At 37.7% G+C, this 16,816-nt stretch overlaps 1 pseudogene; it reads left to right on the top strand.

Annotated features, from left to right (window-relative positions):
* The first annotated feature begins 6,869 nt into the window (after positions 1–6,869).
* On the top strand, positions 6,870–7,253 carry LOC105097576 (E3 ubiquitin-protein ligase RBX1-like; annotated as a pseudogene).
* Positions 7,254–16,816: the final 9,563 nt, after the last annotated feature.

The following is a 16,816-nucleotide window of genomic DNA, read 5'->3' as shown; positions in this document are numbered from 1 at the left end:
TTTAAAGATTTATGTTGAGTATGAAGAGATGAAATAACATGATGTCTGGGATTTGCCTAAAATACTTCTGCAACAGAAAAAAGGGGGAGGAAGGAAGTATGGTCAAAATATTGTTAATTCAAAATTTGAGGGTAGAGGTACATGGGATTTATCATCCTACAATTTTTAGTAAGTTTTGAAACATCTCATATTAAATTAATTTTTTTGTAAATAATCAGGATTGAAATTTCTAAACCCTAATGATAATTTGAGTTCCTTGTAGCCATGGCCAAGTTACTTAATGTCTGAGTCTCAGTTTCTTCATATGTAAAATGTAGATGATAACAACTTGTCCTAACCATTTAACAGTGCTGCAGTGAAGGTCAAATATAAAAATGCCAGTGAAAGTGTTTCAGAACCTATAATGTAGTATGGTATCAGTTATTGTTAATGATAAGCTTGCTGTCATTTTTGTTATCATTATTAATGTGAGGGCAGAGGCTATGTCTCATTATTCACTGCCACATCTCTAGTGACTAGTAAAATGCCTGGCACATAATACATATGAAATAAATGTTTGATAAGTGAGAACAAAAATTGGTAAGCAAACAATTTCTGTTTGCAACTGACATGGGATAGAAGAGACCTGAGAAATTAACCAATAACTTCATAGTACATACGAGGAAACTGAGGCCCAGAGTAGTTAAATGACTGGCTTAAAATGACACAGGGTAGCAGAGTGTCAGTACAGTGGAAAGGCAAGGGCATAGCCATCCTGAAAATCACAAGGGAAACACCAGAGACCCAGAAAGAATGTTGTTCCCTTTTTAACTACCTGGGGAAAAACATGCCCATAATATAATCATGTCACTTCTTGTCCCAGTCTCAAGGAACAGTGCATTTTCTAGCCATACTCAGTTCTGGCCTGTCAACTACTATTTCCAATAGAAGGCTAACCAGTGCAAACTCAAAAGTCCTTTGACATGCAAACATTTCGGTTCTAATGGTCCCTATTATGAGAATTGGTCTCATAGATGGAATGACTATTTACAATGTTTTCTTTAAGAGTTCTCATAATACTACTGTTAACCTGATATATGTAGCCAAAAGCTGTGAATTTTGCCCAAGTCTTGAATGGGAAATTCTCTACCTGAGTATACATCTGGATCAATCATTTCAGCAATGTCCTAACACAACAGAGTTGAGTTAGGACCATATTTTCAGATGATCATTGTACTTCGATAAGTGAGATATGTATGGTGAACACTCCCCAAGCAAACAGTAGCAGAGAGCAGCCATTCAGCAGCCAAGATTACAATGACAGAAATGATCAAATATTAATTTACTTTGGCGTACAATAAATATGTATTTTTGCTCATGAATCTGTAAGTTGGTTAGGTAGTTCTGCTGATCTGAGCTGTGCTTGGTTGCTCTCAGCTGGGTCCACTTGAGTCTGTGATCAGCTGGCAGGTCAGCTGGGAGCTGATTGAAGTAGGATGGCCTGGGAAGAGATGACTCATCTCTGCATGCTCGACCTCCAGCAGGCTATTCTGTCTTGTCATCGTGGTGAAGGCAGGGTTCAAAAGAGCAAGCAGAAGCATGTAATGCTTCTTGAGGCCTCAGCCCAGAACCGGCACATTCACTTCTGCTACATTCTACTGCAAGTAATGAGGCCAGTAGAGATTCGAAGGCAGGGAAAATAGATTCCACCTCTAGATGAGATGCAAAGTCACATAATAAGAGGCATGAACACCTGGAAAAGAATTGAGGCTATTTTTGCAATCAGTCTAGCAAAATAAGGATGAGGCTTTGCTAGGGATACCTCAGTGAGATTTCCCCTTGGAGTGTCCCCAACTAATCAAACACACAGTCTTCAAAGTGTTTTACCTCTTGAGTAGGAAAAAGAGAATTTCATTGGACTTAGTGGAGAGAAGCTTTAAGCTGGGCAGGCTGGCAACAGATAATGGACATTATTTAGAAGGTTATAAAAACAGGCATAGATCTAATTTTTCTATGCTTTCCAAAGTTTGCTGGTGCCCAATAACAACATGAATTTCTATGTTCTGGGTTTTAAGCTGTTTACATATAGCAGGTCATTTAATTCTTACACCTACCATATAAGATATCATTATTCTTATTTTATGGATGAGATAACTGAGGCTTAGAAAAGTTAAAGGTTAGGAAGCTTTGTCAGCTTGATCAAGGTCTCTCAGCTATAAGTGAGAAAGCACAGGTTCAAACCCAGCCCACTCTGACATCAAGGCCAGTGGGAGATGTTGAACACTGTGCTATTCAGTCTCCCCCAAATGAAGAAGTTCCCTCCACCCCTACAAATGACATTGTACATTTGGGGGTACAGAAACCCCTAACTATCTTAAGTTAAAAAAAGTAACCGAATTTTCATTTGCAGTAAATATGTTAAAGCAGGTTGGTGTTATATCGTAAAGCAGAGGCCAACAGACTTTTTCTGCAAAAGACCAGATAGTAAATATTTTAGGTTTGTGGGTCATAGTACAACTCTCAACTCCGTATGTAAATGAATGAGTGTGGCTGTGTGCCAACAAAACTTTACAAAACAGGTGGCCAGCCAGATTTGTCGTAGAGAAGTTGACACCAAGCCAGGACTTAGCAAAAACGCACTTTGTTCCAAAGGCCGGTTTGAAGTGTTCTCCAAATCCTCTCAAACATAATAAATATAGTAATAATGTATATTATAATAATTAATATATGCTATTAATAAAATATATGTAAAAATAAGGCAAAATCACACTTGTAATAATTGAGGGGGAGAAGGGGGCCAGGCAGTCACAGTCCTTGCATTCCCCACGTCCAAAAAAAAAGAAATGGTAATGATATAGATAAATGTGTAACATTTTTTCTTGTTATTTCAATCTTTTAGGAAGATAATTGTTTAAACAACAATAAAATAACATAGGTGTGCAGCTTACAACATATATAGAAGTAAAATGCATGACAACAATAGGACAAAGTGCTGATTTGCTTGGAGAGGAGGCAACAGTGGCAGGGTGAGGGGTTGGGGGTGGTGATCCAGGGGCTCTGTGTCTAAATAATATGTTAAACTCAGTAGAGGCCTAGAGATTGAGTCAAGGTCTCCCACTGGTAAGTTCAAAGCCAGTATTTTCTTTCCTGAGGAAAAGGAAAGCAGGTGTAGACTGATTTGAACAGGTTTGGTATGGATTTCCTCAGCAGTGATGTAGGTCAGTGTTTGATTCTCCCTTTGAGTGTCCCCTTCATTGGGTCCCCAGGCCATCAGTGCAGCAGGCTTTGCACACAGGCCTGGCCTAGCATAGGCTGAGATTGGGGAACAGGTGTTCAGGAAGGTTCCAGCAAGTTGGCCCTCCGCAGTTGAGAGGGACACAGCTATGTGAACACTCAGATGGCAAAGCCCCACCTGGCTTCGTGGTGCTGCCTCTCCAAGAAGCTAATGGGCAGGCAGCCGCCCCCTACACAGGCCTAGGTGCTCTTCCTTAACTCTTCTTATTTGACCCCCAGTATAAGAACCCAAAGAAAATGGCATATATCTCTATAACCACAGGGAGACAAAGATATTTCTAACTATAAAACCAAAGCCAGGAGTAAGACTTACTTTGTACCAACATTGTATCAAACAACCGATTTGCCTAATATTTTCATTGATTTGATCAATTATTTTGACATTGTGTAGATATAGAACTTGGAATTATTTCTTTCTTCAAAAATTGAGGTTGAAGTATTTGGCCTTAAAGATATCAAGCCTAAAAATTATCAAAAAATGTGTTCTTAGGATAAAATACAACTGAGAGAGGAACTAATTATGGTCTGGAGCTTCATTAGCTATAAAAACCCATAGATGCTGTCTGGCTCCTAGTGCTTTTGTGCTCCGTTCTGACATAGGATTTTGCTTCTGATACCGCTGGGAATGCTGCAGATCAATTGAATTATTTATGCTAACTCATAAAATATAAATTCATTTCTCATTCTATACAATTATTCCAGAAATTAGTACTATTTTGACCAAAAATGAGGATTCTCTTAAAAGGTAGCACATGGTTTTTATTTGGAGAGACATTAGGTTGATAACAGTCTTAATCTGACTTGAGTACAATGAAAATCTTTTTAATGAAAATGGAGAAGCTGGATATATTATACTCTACAACCTGTTATCAACTTTCCAGTTAAGTGAAAAAGTCCTGCGAAGAAAATAAAGATTAACATCAATTACATTTCTTTGTGAAACATGTTTTTATCTAATCTATTTGACCCTAGCACTTTATAAGAAAATTTGCATAGTTGACAAATGCTGTTAATGGATAACTACTGTACTAATCTGCCTGGTTATTGTATGAATGAGCTTCTACTAGTTTATACCGCAATAAGAAACACGCACAGATGTCTCAGGCTTACAGCAACAAAGGTTTATTTCTCACTCACGGAACATATCATCTGTGGCTGTGTTCAATGCATGTTTATTTCAGAATCCAGGCTGAAGAAACAACACCTATTTAGGACACTCATCATTGTGGTGAAGGGAAGGGAGTGTAATAATTGGACCAGGCAACAGCACTTGAGTCTCTTTTTAGATGGTACATGTTGATTACACCTCACATTTCATTGGCCAAAGCAAATCACATGGTTAAACTCAATGTTAATAAAGTAAGAAAGTCCGTGCCTCCTATACGAAGGGACTGCAAGCCACATGAAACTGTGTAGGATACATAATTCTCTTACAGGAAGTGTGGTGAATAATTGAGAACAATAATGCTATCTTCCACCATTACTAAATGGGATGCATCTGATGAAGAAATAATTCAACAGACTGTTCTGCTCTGATCATTCAAATAAGACCAACCTGATGGTTTATATAACATCCTTTCAAATGTTATCACTGTACTTTCAATTTAAGAATCATGAGACTTCTAGTAAAATACAAACCATTGCTACTCAGTGCTATTGTGTGTGTGTGTGGTTTTGATTTTTAATTTTTTTGGTTGGAAACATGGATGGGGGAGAAAAGTCTCCTTAACAGGATCAATCACTAACTAGTTATGCCAAAGACAGTGACTCTTCTCCAATAACAGCAGTGCTCTAAAGCATTTCTTCCCACATACGGCTCACATGTTCTTACTAAAATGCATGGCAGCCACCACCATTCACAGTTCCTATTACTGTCTGTAACTCTGTTCTTTAAAATTTGTCCCCTACTCAAAATCTTTTCTCGAGAAGAGCTGTCATTGATTTTCTCCCATATTCCACTGAGATGCCACATTGTTTGAAGCAGAATGTCAGAGAATATCCTTCCAGCAACTCTTCTGGCTTGTAATCATCCCCACACCTTCACTTTGGCTCATCATATAGGAGCTAGCTGGTTCTGCTGATGCCACACACTTGTCTTCAGTAGGGAACTGTTTTTGAAGAGTCCTGCTACCATACTTTTTTTTGTAAGTCTTTATTTGTGATTCAAGAATTTTGGTGTGATGTCAAGTTTTATATTTTTTGAGAGTGACTGAACTCTGCCAGAATTTCAAAGACTTTAATTTTTGTCTATAGCTTGATGCCACCCTGTTTTTCAGTTTCTGTTATGATATGGTTTTCCTGATAACTATTGTCAAATTTTCTTTATTAGTGCATGTGAAAGAATTATCCCCATCCCAACCCACCCTGCTGCCTTTAGAGAGAAAACTGTCATTATCATTGGATGAGATGAGTCATCAAAGAGATTTTGGATAATGGACAGATCTGATTGAGTAGATAAAGGTGAGATTATTCATTGGGTTTGGAACTTGTCTCTCATCTTTGCCAGGCACATGAGGGGAGAGTGTGAGGTTTCCAAAAGATAAAAAACCAGCAACTGAGTGGAAGACCCAACAGAGAGGAATAAACTTTGAACTTGAAGAGTCAGAAATTCTTCTGCTTGCCCCTAGTGGGATGCTGACACAAGATGGAACTCACGCTATGAGGACTTAGATAAATGGAATTGCTGAAAAAGCAAATGTTCCTTAAATGCCTTCACAATTCACCAGCAAAAGGGCTTCAGAAATCCTTAAGGAACTGTGAAAAAGGGTCAAGGCTAAAGGCCCCATCTTCATCAACATGAAAGAGATGATTAGTCAGTGAATACAGAATTCCTCCAAGGAATTTTGAAACCAGAGAGGGAACTCTCTCTCTTGTCTCTAGGCTATTAGGAAAAGGCAGAACTCAAGAAGCTAAGTGGTGTTGGCACTAGTTAGGGCACTGTGCCCATATCCTGTGATAGAAACCAGTAGACAGTTCCGGGAAGAGAGAGAATTCTGTCAGTTCTAGTGTTGGTTCCTGCCCAGATCTTGCTCAGGTTAGCAGTCTGACTGCTGAGTACCTCACCAAGTATCCAACTCAGACCTTGCAGGAGCAAGGCATGGAGATGGGAGCTGTGTCAGCCAAAGTCACTGAAAGCTAGTTTCTTAGAGAAAGGTTTTGTGTTCTGTAAACTAAAAAAAGGGAAAGGGAAATCTCATGCCCCTTTCTCCATGGAGACGAAGTTGATACCTTTGTCAGACGTCAAGAAATTTATTAGACCACAGTTACCTGTGGGCAGGGTCACTGTGATTAAAGACATGCATTTTCTTCTCCTCCTTGCTTTCATGCAGAAGCTGACATATGCCTCTGCTCAAAACACTGAGATATTTTGCTCCTTTGGGGTACTTTCTCCTCACTCACGGAATGAAAGGAATCAAATGAACAGGGGCCTGCCTCCTTGGGGAAGGCTGGGTTATCTTTCTCTCTCTCCTTTTGCAGTAGATGCTTTAGTTCCTTGGTTAAGTCCCTTGCAGGGAGAGTGTAGTCTTGCTTGGTCTAGGTAAAACTACCGATTTAAGAAATCTTTCTTGTGGTGGCCAGAAGACAGACGGTGCATTTCCAAAATGGTGGCAGCGATGGTCGTGGATATTCCTGAATCTCACCAACAGCGGTGTGGGCAAGAAGTGCTTTGAAGTGAAAAAATGGGATGAAAAAGTGGAAAATCTGCGCCTGGGATATTGTGGTTGACGACTGTGCCATCTGCAGGAACCACATTATGGCTCTTCGCACAGAATGTTGAGCTAACCAGGTGTCTGCTACTTCTGAGGGGACGCTGTTGCGTGGGGCATCTGTACCCGTCTTTGCACCTCCACTGCATCTCCTGTGGGCTTAAAACACAACAGGGGTGTCCGCTGGGCAACCGAGAGTGGGAATTCCAAAAGTATGGGCACCAGAAAAAGAGAATTCTTCCATCAAGCTCAACTGTTTTGTTATTCATTTAATGACTTGCCATCCTGTTACTTATTGTAAATTAGGTAGAACCACGTCTTTTCTGCTTTGTCTTTTCATTTTGCTATTCCTGCAGCCATATTGTATTCTGTGTCAAATAAAATCCAGTTGGATTCTTAAAAAAAAGAAAGAGGAAAAAAAGAAAAAAAAAATCTTCCTTGTGTCCTGGAAATTTCTATGAAGAACAGAATACATCAACCTGAACCTGTTCCAACCTGGCTTCATTCTATTGCTTGGAGAGAATTAACTCATGCTCCATGGGCAATATCAAAGAGGCAGGATTTTCAGGGCTACCAAATGTGTTCAGTGGTGTTCAGATTCCAGGTCTACAAATGCTTGCCTTTCATTTGCTTCAAATGTCTGCTCGGACTTATGACTGGATAAGCAATATACTGTGTAGTGGACTTAGAGTAAACACATTAAATAATCCATGCTCTACAGGTGTTTTACATATAGGATTCTTTTATGTGTAAAACTGGAGAGAAAACAGCTGTTCTACAGCCCTTCTTATTCCAGCAGGCCTTTTCTTTTACAGAATAATGGAAATATATTGCTCCCTGCTTATTTCCTCTTTCTACTGTCACAAAGATCATATCCACATGATTCCAGAAAATCCATTTGATGATGGGTGAATACTACAAATTAATTTTGTTGAATTTCTGGAAGTTGCACCCAACTCTCCTATCCCCTTTGAAGTGCTGCACAGAACAGCAATTTGCTGCTGGCCTTCTGCAGCCTATTTTGTGGTAGATGAAAGGACCAGCATCATGTAAATCAATAAAGTATTTAGACTCTCTACATACATTGCTCTCTCAAGGAACAAGGCTGTGTTGGCCAAAAGTGGCCCATAAATCATAATAAGAACGAAAAAATGGTGGTAAGGTAAACAGTACTACATGGAACTCGTTTTCAGGCTTTCAGACTGAGTGAGAGGACATAATAAAGTAGGATATTATGATATGGGGAGCTAGCTGCTAGATATTTGGATGTACCTTGATCAGGAATCTATTACCTTGTGCCAAGATCCTTGAGCCCAGATGGTAACCCTAGAATTCAGCTGCTCGCCAGAAATTGTTCTGCTAGTTTGATGGCCTTGTCTGTTGGAAGCAGAAAGAGAAGAATGTAACATTGAATTTCGAGCATTCCTAGGGACTTCAAAGGACATCCATGAACTGGCAGCATCTGCTACTTTCTGATTACTTGTCTGATTTATAGCAAAATTTAGATCCAAGAATTCTCTAAAAATGAGTTATGAATATGAATACTTCAGGTAAACTAAGTCATCAGCTCTGATCAGAACTTAGTGAATTTTTTTTAGTTTAACTGAAATACATTTCTGAAATATATTTTGACATTCAATGCTCTTGTAGCATCATTACACTCTAGATTCAGAAGTGAACATTTCTTTTCCCAGGATTTCTTGCTTTGAGTAGTGATTGGAGCTCAATATTATGTAGATGAGCCAATAACTATGTCAACACATATAACTCCACACATGTTTATTGAATATATAGTACTTGAAAAGATGAACCAAATAATGGATCCTGCTGGGAAAGAGATTAAGGTCTAAATATCAAAATATCTTGATGAAATGTCAAAAATGTAATGTCCAACACCCAGATCTTTAAAAATTGAATTTTTTCCAGAGTATTATCTTCATAGGACAATGTGAATTCAGCCTCCAAGTATTTATTTACACTCAATGCCCAATTCTGTTACATTTTTCCAGGTTTAAACAATCTCCTCTATTCAATACAATTAAAAATCCATGTTACTAATACCAATAGAATATTTCAGTTCTCATAATACTCTGCTTGATAAAGATACTTCCCAGACATTTTCTTCTTCTTCTTTTTAAAAAGAAAATTCATAAAGAATTCAAAAAGAAAAATCAAAGAAAAAAAATAAAATTCACCCTTCTAAAGTGTACAATTTAGTGGTTTTTGGTATATTCACAAGATTATGTGACCATTACCATTTTATAATTACAGAACATTTTTATCACTCCAAAAAAGAAACTCTGTGCCCATTAGCAGTAACTTCTCATTCCCCTGTGTCCTCGGGGAATGACAACCACTGGCAACCACTAATCTACCTTCCATCCCTATGGATTTGCCTATTCTGAACATTTCATATCAATGGAAGCATACAATATGTAGCCTTTTGTGTCTGGCTTCTTTCACTTAGCATAATGTTTTAAAGATTTGCGCATGTTTTTAGCATGAAGCAGTATTTCATTCATTTTTATGGCTGAATAATATTCCATTGTATGGATATACCTCATTTCGTATATCTATTCATTGGTCAATGGACATTTGAGTTGTTTTTAGTTTGGGGCTATTATGAATAATGCTGCTATGAACAATTTGTGCACAAGTTTTTGTGTAAGAATGTTTCAATTCTCTTTGGTGTATATTTAGGAGTGCAATTGCTAGGTCATCTAATAACTCTGTTTAACTATTTGAGAAAACTTCCAGATAGTTTTCCAAAGTGGATGCACTACTCTACATTCTTATCATCAATGTACAAGGGCTCCAATTTCTCCATATCTTTGCCAACACCTGTGAATCTTTCTCATTGTAGGCATTCTAATAAGTGTGAAGTGATACCTCACTGTGGTCTTGATCTGTATTTTCCTAATGGCTAATGACGTGACGTGAGCATCATTCATATGCTTATTGGCCATTTGTATATTTTCTTCGGAAAAATGTCTGCTGAAGTCCTTTGTTCATTTTAAATTGAGTTTAAAATCGTTGAGTATCAAGAATTCTTTATATATTCTGATTACTAAATCTCTATTAGATAAATGATTTGCAAATATTTTTTCCTCTTCTGTGGTCTGTCTTTTCACTTTATGGATGGTGTCCTTTGAAATCATTTTAGCATTAAAGATTTGTAAAGCTCTCTGGAGTATCAGCTATTTATAGGTTTTGGTAGTTTCTTACAGGGCATTTTCAAAAAACAAATTGCTTAAGTTGAGTTTGAATTCTCCAGTTGGTAATTAGTATTCTGAACATGAAGCAAGGATAGTTTTTAACCAATAGTGAACAGTATATTTTATCGTCTGATTTTAGTATTACTTTCTCTCCATGGTTTTACAGCAATGATTGGATAACCAGTATTTTCAGCTTTACCCTCTTATTTCTTGGCACTTATTGACTTGGCTTTAGTCAACTATAGTTGTTAAATTTGAATTCTGTTCTTCTGTCACCTATAATGCTCCCTTGCCTACTTGTAAATAGAAGTATGGAGCTATTTTATTCAGAAGTGGTCAATGAAATTACTCAGCAGAGAAAAATAACTCAAATGAGTAAAGTCTGGCTTCATCTACCTCATTTTTGAAATTAGTATAATTTCCAACTTAGAATTCCTGTTAAAGGAAATATTGGCTGTCTTTGAAAATGTTACAGAGGGAAAGAAGCAGATATAGCAATGCACCTATATTCCTCAAAGACACTCAGACCTAAGGCTATTCTCCAACCTAGCTTCTGTGGAACTGCCATTCTAACAAGCAAGAATGTGAATTATTAATGCACCATAGCATTGTCACCAACAGACCACAAAAATCTATTTTAAAAATTCTTTAACATACATAGTACAGATTCTGCTGTGGCACTGTGTGCTCTAAAAGCTGCAGATACATTTTAGAAAACACTGATGAAGCCATTACTGCTCTGTCCATTTGTTCATAGTATGTATCATTATTCAAGAAATTTAAGAACCATAATGATGGAAAATCACACAGAAAGAAAAGGAACATGGACTTTGTCAGAAACAAGGGCTACATTTTTATTCAAGAGGTCCCTAATGATGGAAAATCACAGTGAAAGGCAGAGGCGAAACTGGGATTCCATAAAGGACCTGACACACACCAGTAGTACAAGTAGGAGAACAGTCATAGCAGACGCGTAAAAATAAAGAAAAACAAAATTAACGAGAGACAAGCTGTACTGGGGCTGACGGGCAAAACAGCAACAAATCACAGTGAATTCTGAAGATTAATTTCAAAGAATCTTCTGAAATAAGCAAGGAGACAGACAGCATCAATATTAATGAAGCTGAAATGGAACTCCAAAAGAGCCACAGCATAAAATGGCACATGAATGTTTTGTTTTTAAATGGATTGTAGATTGGATCACAGGACCATCAGGAAAATGAAGGGACATTCACAAGAACATCATAACAGGGCCAGCTGTGTGATAAGCAATTAACAACATCAGTGCTAAAATCTCCAATGCAGAAGAAAAACATCAGTGGTGAAATAAAAGAAAATGTCAACAGTCTGCAGATGAGGTAAAAGAAGTGAAGAATAGATTTTATTGAGACTCAATAGCCTGCACTGTGTCAATATCGAATCTTTGATAAAATGGACAATAGGCATTCGAAGAAAGATCAGAATGGATTCCATCTTGCAGTGCACTCAGTTTCTCTTCAGACTGTCAGCTAAGGCAGCCCTGGAATCAGCCCAGTGCTTCCACTGCTTAAACTACTTGCTGGCTGTAAACCAGATGCTTTTGGAAGCTGCATTACTTTGACTGGCTTCTAGAGTTCTGCAGATGCATCTCTCATACATCCCTGTAGGTCAAATTTTAAAACAAATAGTTTAGATATGTTAGTAGGACTGGTTACTTAGAGGAATGGTATAGTAAACATTTTTATCAAATGAAGTATTTGCTATTAAAAGGCAAATTAGCATATCCCTGTTGGTTTTATGGAGTGCTGACCTCCAGATGGACAGGCCCAGGGGCTGTGTCTCAGTGTAGTTGTGGCAATTCCACTTGGCATTTCCATTTCTACATGGTACCACAGAGGGAGAAAATAACACCCACTTCAAGCTTCTTCTCTCTTCCTATAGCTCTGCAACATTTATGATCGCAGGTTGTCGAGCTCTTTTAACCACTAGCTGAGCCAAAGCCTGCTTGCTGGGGAAGGAAGAGTATAGGGAGGTTCACTTCCTATCCACAATTAGAAAAGCAAGTCGTGTCTGGCACAAAACAGCCTCTGGAGGGTTGGGTTCTTTGCAGTCTCCCCCAAAAGATGGATGGGAAGTTACAAGCATTTCTGGGGAACTTAAATCAAGGGGCCCTTTCACAAAGCTTTGCTCTCTGAACTGCCTTAAAGAAATATTAGCCGTGTAGTAATTTAAAAATATGTCCACAGATTCTTTGGTACTCTTTCTTCAAGAACTGGCACTTAATGCTCCTCTCCTCAACAGTGGGCTGGGCTTAGTGACAAACAGAATATGATGAAAATACTGGGGCATGATGTTGGAGACTAGGTCATAAAAGGCACTGGGGTGAAGGTAGGTATAGCTCAGTGGTAGAGTGGATGCTTAACATGAATGAGGTCCTGGGTTCAATCCCCAGTACTGCTTTTTTAAAAAAAATTAAATTAGAAAATAATTTTTTTATTCTTTTTTTAAACATTTTTAACTGATTTATAATCATTTTACTAGAAAATAATTTTTAAAAGATATTTCCAGAGGAAATTAATAAAATACTCTTTAAAAAAAAAAGCATTAGGCTTCTTCCTTGCTCTCTCTTGAATCATTCACTTAGAGGGAAGCAGTGGCCATCTCATGAGGTAATGTCAAGAGGGTACTAAAGCAACACTACGGAGAGGGCCATTGGTTGAGGAACTGAGCCTCCACACAGCAGCCAACAGGAGTAAAAGGAGGCCTCTGTCAAGAACCAGGGGAGTGAGTTGTCCTCTAGTCCCAGTTACCCTCAGATGGCTGTAGCCAGGGCTGACATCTTGAATGCAACCTCATGAGTCCCTGAGCCAGAATCCCTCAGCTAAATCTCTCCTGAATTCTTGACCCGCAGAAACTGTGAGGTAATAAATGTTCATCGTTTAAGCTGCTAAGTTTGGCAGCGATTTTCTACGTACCATAGATAATTACTAGAAGCCCCTACCATTTATTTGTAGTATTTATGTGCCAGGCTCTTGTTTGCCAGACAAAACTTCTTATAAGGTAATGAGTTTCTCTGAAAAGGTCTAAGATCTCTAATTTCGATGTGCATATGAACCAGCCTGTTAAAAATGCTACTTTCTGTGGCTCATCTCCTGACATGCGACCTATGAATCTGTATTTTAACTAGCTTTCCAGGTGATTCTAATGCAGTTGGCCGGAGCATCCTATTTGAGAAATACGCTTAAGCCTTTACCAAAAAAGCACATCTTTTAAATAAGACCCTCTGGGCATGTTGCTCCTTTTAAAAGAATTATTACATTATTATTTTAAAAATACTACCCAAAGTCTGTATTGTGGTTTCTGGAAAGAGAAGAAGATAGTGTACCCTGATGCGAAGGTATTTTTAGAGACCAACAACTTCTCAAACCAGACCATTTAAGAGATTGTCTTCTTTGTTTTGGTGGACACACTGAATAGGATACTTGCACTCCACAAGGAATTTTGGAGTTGTATTTAGGGTAGTTCTATAGGCAAAAACCTAGACCTCACTTTGCTCACAAGTTTATCTAATTATTAGGAGGTAAAGGCAGAACTATCTCAGAGGAGCAGAGTTGCCAGCATGGTAGATCTGAGGGTCCCTGAGGCTTTCCCCAACAGAAATCTCCTTCAGTCTCATAGGATAAGATAAACTCACTCTCCTATCTCAACTATCTTTTTAAAAACATAAATACTTTTGGGATAGGTAACATTCTTAACCATCAGTCCCTCAAAAAGAGTGAATGCATCTTTTTTTTTTTTCCCCTGTTAGTCTTAGAAAAGAGTAAGGGAGTGGAGCGAAAGAATGGCTATTTCATGAAACCTATGATGTTATCAGTCATAAAGAGCACCCTTATTTGGTATATTTTTAAAAAAGAAAAAAACACTTCCAATTATAATACTGGAAGATGCCATCAGCTGTAATATACATTTTTGAGATATTAAAATGTGAAAAAATATATATCTTAGAACAGATGAAATGAGAGCAATTTTATGGCTGACAACACGGTTATCAACCACATATCACTAGTAGGGAAGAGTCTAGATAATGAAACTGTTTCTCACCTTGGAGTTTCAAAGTGCTAAAGATTATGATAGAAAGTAATATTGAAATTTTGAACTATTGAGGGAATTATTTCATCGGTTTGTGCTTAAAATCATAGCAACAAAAATGATTCCTAATACTTAATTTTTATGATCTTACAGTGCAACCAGAAGTCATCAGTAAGATCACAGTGCTTATATACATACAACTTTCTTTCTTAAAAGGTGAGCTTTTCATTCATTCATTTATTCTCTGACATCACTCTGACCTCAATGGCTTGGCAAAGGTTTGGGGTGGGATTGCTGGGGGTGGGGAGAGCATAAAAAAGAATAATTTTGTAGCCTAAAGGTATACTTATCATTAATAGGAGATTATCCGGAATACGATTCTTTACTGGGGTCCTCCTACTACACCTTCCTGTTCCTCTTCCTTAAAGATTCACCTCTCACTCTCAGAGGAAGTAGACACCATCAGACCCAACCCCCTCAATGTCTTGGCAACACCCCTTCAGCCCGCACTGTGTCTCTAACCTCTATTCCTCCAACTGTGGAGGAAGAGGCATCCTCCCTCCTCCTGTGTAAGGCCAACCCCTCTATCTGTGCCCTAGACTCTATTTTCTTCTGATTTCTCAGAGAACTCACTTAAATGATGACTGCTTTTCCCTGTTTCTAACTTTAACCAACTCATCTCTACTGGCTCCCTCCCATCCGTCCACATTTACGCATCCTCAAGGCTGTCTTGTTTTAAAAGTTCTTTGAAATAAATACAAAATAGTGAGTGCAAATAGGTTGAGTGAAATTATAGAACCCAAGCAGAGCTTAGATGAAAGTTCCTGACTTTTTCAGCTGCAGAAAGCATCTTCCTAGACAGCCTCTGTGCCCCATATGCTAGCTATTCACTCCTTCAAAACAAATATTTGCTAAGCACCTTCCAGGGTTGTAGCGGAAAGCTGGAAATGTTTTCATTCACCAGAGAAATAGAGCTTGGTTCCAAAACTGCAACTGGAATATATACTTTTCATGGGTTTCCTAATTAGAAAGTTAAAGAGAGAAGCATGTTTTCTTTGTAGTTGGGAAGGAGTAACCATAAATAAGGACTGAAATGCTTAGTCATTTGGATGAAGCCTTACCACCAAGGCTACTTATTCTCCTTCTTGTCAATAAGAAACAGAACTGGAAGTATGGTAACTTTTAAAGATTCTTTACATTAAAACGTTTCTATATTTAAAACAGACAGCCATATTCCTGTACATGCAAATAATCTGTTGTTAAACATGAATTAATGCAATTTAAAGATCCAATTTCTTTTTTAAAAACATTTACAACAGCATCAAAAATGTGAAATACTTTTCTGACTAAAGACAGGCAAGCCTTGTACACTAAAAGCTACATAACATTTCCGAGAGAAATGAAGGAATGCCTACATAAAGGAAAGCTATACTTTGCTCGTGGGGTTGAAGACTCAATTTTGTTGACATTAATTCTCCCCAAATTGATCTATACCTGCAGTGGAATACCAATAAAAAACTGAGCAGGCTGTTTTTATAGATATTGACAAACATTATAAAATTCATATGGAAATGCCAATGACCTGGCTTAGCCAAAAGCACTGAAAAAGAACAAAGTCAGCAGACTAACACTATCTGGTTTTAAGGCTTTGTAAAGCTTCAGTGTCCAAGACAGTGAGGCATATTGACTCAAAGACAGGCAAACGGATCAATGAAATAGAACAGAGAGTCTAGAAATAGGCCACCTGTATATGAACAACTGATTTTTTGACAAAGGTATTCAGGCAATTCAGTGAAACAAGGATAATCTTTTCGAAAAATGGTGCTGGAATGTTTGGTTATCCACATGCAAAACAATGAATGGACATATATATGTCAAAACTTGTCATGTTTTACACTTTAAATATATATATATAATTTTTTGTATGTCATTTATACCTCAATATAGCTGTTTAAAAACCATTAAGATTTATTTCTGAAAAATCAATGTATAATTTTACTGATGTTGTTGTCAGAGTCTCCCAAATCATAATTGGAATGGTGTCTGGGTTAGGATCTCCTATGGATAGATTAATATAACAAGAGGGCAAAACTTGATCAAGGCAACCCTCTGCCTTGGTAACTTCACACCAGAATCAATTAAGATGCTTCCATTAGATTACTTTCTTTTGAACTTAAATAATTTCTTACTGTATTAGATGAGAATTGATGATCAGAACCAACTGTAATTTTTGCTAAAAGTTAAAAGAATAGTTTTTTAACTCTGAAATGAGAAAATAAATTCTAATTTTAGGAAGACACAATTCATGCCAATATTTTTTCCATCATCTTTGATAATCTGAGTTGGTACTATTACATTTGGCAGGAAATCCTATTAAATTTAATGGCTAATTATGCTAGGGAAATTAAATGATTCCTAGAATCACCCAGAGTAAAATGTTAACGGTAACAGTTTTAGTATATTCTGATATCCTAGTAGCCATTAGAATAACAATTGGGCTTGGTTTAGTGGTTAAGAGATGTGTCGTTCAAAAGACCTGGGCTAAATGTCCAC

Source organism: Camelus dromedarius, chromosome 4 (genome assembly GCF_036321535.1).
Source record: "Camelus dromedarius isolate mCamDro1 chromosome 4, mCamDro1.pat, whole genome shotgun sequence".
In the NCBI taxonomy this organism is placed as follows: Eukaryota; Metazoa; Chordata; class Mammalia; order Artiodactyla; family Camelidae; genus Camelus; species Camelus dromedarius.
The sequence above is the reverse complement of the archived record's forward strand: the minus strand, read 5'-3'. Positions and strand labels throughout refer to the sequence as shown.